At 43.0% G+C, this 4,343-nt stretch overlaps 1 non-coding gene across 1 annotated transcript; it reads right to left on the reverse strand.

The window, feature by feature from the left end:
* Window positions 1–4,054: 4,054 nt before the first annotated feature.
* Window positions 4,055–4,128, reverse strand: TRNAN-AUU (transfer RNA asparagine (anticodon AUU)). Its single transcript has one exon. It is a non-coding gene; the product is annotated as a tRNA-Asn (tRNA).
* Window positions 4,129–4,343: the final 215 nt, after the last annotated feature.

Consider the following 4,343-nt stretch of genomic DNA (forward strand, 5'->3'; position numbering starts at 1 on the left):
AGTCTGCTTGTAAAGCCCCAGCGTCATGCTGAAGACTTGGCAGAAGCAGGGGAGGGCTTCTGCTCTTGGGAAGCGGCTGCATGGTGCAGTCTTTTTCCTCTTCCTCTGCCCCGGGGCAGAAAGGAGTGGCCTTTTGCTCGCTTGTACTTATGGGAACGAAAGGACTGAGATTGAAAAGACGGAGTCTTTTTCTGCTGATGTGGAGTGACCTGGGGTAAAAAGGTGGATTTTCCAGCCGTTGCCGTGGCCACCAGGTCCGATAGACCAGCCCCAAATAACTCCTCCCCTTTATACGGCAATACTTCCATGTGCCGTTTGGAATCTGCATCCCCTGACCACTGTCGCGTCCACAACGCTCTTCTGGCAGAGATGGACATAGCACTTACTCTTGATGCCAGGGTGCAAATATCCCTCTGTGCATCACGCATATATAGTAATGCATCCTTTAAATGTTCTATAGTTAACAAAATATTGTCCCTATCCAGGGTATCAATATTCTCAGTCAGGGAATCCGACCATGCGACTCCAGCACTGCACATCCAGGCTGAGGCGATTGCTGGTCGCAGTATAACACCAGTATGTGTGTATATACTTTTTAGGATATTTTCCAGCCTTCTATCAGCTGGTTCTTTGAGGGTAGCCGTATCAGGAGACGGTAACGCTACTTGTTTAGATAAACGTGTGAGCGCCTTATCTACCCTAGGGGGTGTTTCCCAACGCGCCCTAACCTCTGGCGGGAAAGGATACAATGCTAATAATTTTTTAGAAATTAGCTGTTTTTTATCAGGAGAAACCCACGCTTTTTCACACACCTCATTTATTTCCTCTGACTCAGGAAAAAATATTGGTAGTTTTTTCTCACCCCACATAATACCCTTCTTTGTGGTACTTGTAGTGTCAGAAAGGTTCAATGCCTCTTTCATTGCCGTGATCATGTAACGTGTGGCCCTACTGGACATTACGTTTGTCTCGTCACCGTCGACACTAGACTCAGTATCTGTGTCAGGGTCTGTGTCGACCCACTGAGGTAATGGGCGTTTTAGCGCCCCTGACGGTGTCTGAGACGCCTGGACAGGCACTAACTGATTTGACGGCTGTCTCATGTCGTCAACAGTTTTTTGTAAATTGCTGACATTATCACTTAATTGTTTAAATACAATCATCCAGTCAGGTGTCGACTCCCTAGGGGGTGACATCACCAACGCAGGCAACTGCTCCGCCTCCACATAATTTTCCTCCTCATACATGTCGACACACGCGTACCGACACACAGCACACACACACCGGGAATGCTCTGATAGAGGACAGGACCCCACTTAGCCCTTTGGAGAGACAGAGGGAGAGTCTGCCAGCACACACCCAGCGCTATATATATATACAGGGATAACCTTATATAAGTGTTATTCCCTTATAGCTGCTGTTAATTATTGTTATTTGCTGCCAAAAATGCCCCCCCTTCTCTTTTTTACCCTGATTCTGAAGCAGGACTGCAGGGGAGAGTCAGGGAGCCGTCCTTCCAACGGAGCTGTGAGGGAAAATGGCGCTTGTGTGCTGAGGAGATAGGCTCCGCCCCTTCACGACGTCCTTATCTCCCGCTTTTTTGTGTAAAATGGCAGGGGATTAAAATACATCCATATAGCCCAGGAGCTATATGTGATGTATTCTGTTTTGCCACCTAAGGTATTTGTTATATTGCGTCTCAGGGCGCTCCCCCCCCAGCGCCCTGCACCCTCAGTGACCGGAGTGTGAAGTGTGCTGAGAGCAATGGCGCACAGCTGCGGTGCTGTGCGCTACCTTAGTCTGAAGACAGGATGTCTTCTGCCGCCGATTTCACCGGACCTCTTCGTCTCTTCTGGCTCTGTAAGGGGGACGGCGGCGCGGCTCCGGTGACCCATCCAGGCTGAACCTGTGATCGTCCCTCTGGAGCTAGTGTCCAGTAGCCTAAGAAACCCGATCCACTCTGCACTCAGGTGAGTCCGTTTCTTCTCCCCTTAGTCCCACGATGCAGTGAGCCTGTTGCCAGCAGGACTCACTGAAAATAAAAAAACCTAACTAAACTTTTATTCTAAGCAGCTCAGGAGAGCCACCTAGATTGCACCCTTCTCGGCCGGGCACAAAAATCTAACTGGGGCTTGGAGGAGGGTCATGGGGGGAGGAGCCAGTGCACACCACCTGATCCTTAAGCTTTTATTTTGTGCCCTGTCTCCTGCGGAGCCGCTATTCCCCATGGTCCTTACGGAGTCCCAGCATCCACTAGGACGTCAGAGAAATGTACAAGTGATATATTAAAATCATCTTTCCAGCTTGAATTTCAATGATGCATTGGGGCAACGATTTTGTGAGAAACATCTTCACCCTTAAATAAAGATTTTCTTAATTCCTTACCTGTGTGCTAATTAGATATCACCTTGTTTTCACATTAAACAGACTTCCACATGAGAAAGCAGCAAGGATGCAGTGGCGTTAATGTTTCCTGGTGTCAACCTGTATTATTTCAGTAGACATTGAAATGAGGATACATCTTGCTGCCTTTCCAATGAAGCAAGTTTAATTTAGTAATAGGTGAAAAACCATCCCTACAAAGGTGTTAATCAGAGACTTGGCTTTGTGGACACTTTTCAGAGAACAAATTTGTTAGCATAAAAATAAAGCCAGAAAATGAAGAGCTGTTTAATCACGCAATTTGATTTTTTTGCCAGCATATTTCTTTTTCTCTGCAACCCACTGCTAAATTGTGCTTCCTAGATGTTTTTATAAAATCACTGAATCAAATCTAACTCTGATTACATCAGAGAAGGCCAGGTACCCTACACAATAAGAGGGGGTTTGAAATTTTGACTTGTCTACTTAAATATCACCAAAATCTGATCACAAGGTCAATTACGTCCCTGGGTGGGATTGAACCACCAACATTTTGGTTAATAGCCGTACACACTAACTGATTGCGCCACAGAGACACTTTGCAAAAGTACATACTGACAAATGCTAATAAGCATTCATCTAAAACGTTTCCTAGAAAAACTTAAAAAAGTCAATAATCTGGAGCGTTTTTGTAAGATGTTTCTTCTATCAACCAACGAAGAAACACATTGGTACTTTCCCATGATGAGTGAGTGCTTCAGGATCTCTTGCACTTACATGTGCAGCAGAGTACAGCAATGGAAGCATGCTGGGCCCATAACCCAGAGGTAGGCAGATTGAAACTATCCTCTGCTATATGCATTTTTTTTTTGTTAATTAAAGTAATCCAAAACTGGGATTGATATTTTGGCTCTTTTATTTTTACTTAAAGTACAATAACTTTTACCATTTTAATTTGTTTTAATAGTATATTGACAGTATTGTTTTCTTTCAAAAATCCACTTCATTTTCTTTACCCTATTATTAAAATGGTAATTGACAAAAACAAACTACATTGTCATCAGAAGAGCAATACAAAATGTACAAGTGATATATTAAAATCATCTTTCCAGCTTGAATTTCAATGATGCATTGGGTCAACAAATTTGTGAGAAACATCTTCACCCTTAAATAAAGATTTTCTTAATTCCTTACCTGTGTGCTAATTAGATATCACCTTGTTTTCACATTAAACAGACTTCCACATGAGAAAGCAGCAAGGAAGCAGTGGCGTTAATGTTTCCTGGTGTCAACTTGTATTATTTCAGTAGACATTGAAATGAGGATGCATCTTGCTGCCTTTCCAATGAAGCAAGTTTAATTTAGTAATAGGTGAAAAACCATCCTTACAAAGGTGTTAATCAGAGACTTGGCTTTGTGGACACTTTTCAGAGAACAAATTTGTTAGCATAAAAATAAAGCCAGAAAATGAAGAGCTGTTTAATCACTCGATTGGATTTTTCTGCCAGCATATTTTTTTTCTCTGCAACCCACTGCTAAATTGTGCTTCCTAGCTGTTTTTTTATAAAATAACTGAATCAAATCTAACTCTGATTACATCAGAGAAGGCCATGTACCCTACACCATAAGAGGGGGTTTGAAATTTTGACTTGTCTACTTAAATATCACCAAAATCTGATCACAAGTTTAATTACGTCCCTGGGTGGGATTGAACCACCAACCTTTCGGTTAATAGCCGAACACACTAACCGATTGCGCCACAGAGACACTTTGCAAAAAGTGTATACTGACAAAGGCTAATAAGCATACATCTAGAACATTTCCTAGAAAAACATTAAAAAATCAATAATCTGGAGAGTTTTTGTAAGATGTTTCTTCCATCAACCAACGAAGAAACACATTGGTACTTTCCCATGATGAGTGAGTGCTTCAGGATCTCTTGCACTTACATGTGCAGCAGAGTACTGCAATGGAAGCATGCT

This window comes from Pseudophryne corroboree, unplaced genomic scaffold, assembly GCF_028390025.1.
Source record: "Pseudophryne corroboree isolate aPseCor3 unplaced genomic scaffold, aPseCor3.hap2 scaffold_527, whole genome shotgun sequence".
NCBI classification, from domain to species: domain Eukaryota; kingdom Metazoa; phylum Chordata; class Amphibia; order Anura; family Myobatrachidae; genus Pseudophryne; species Pseudophryne corroboree.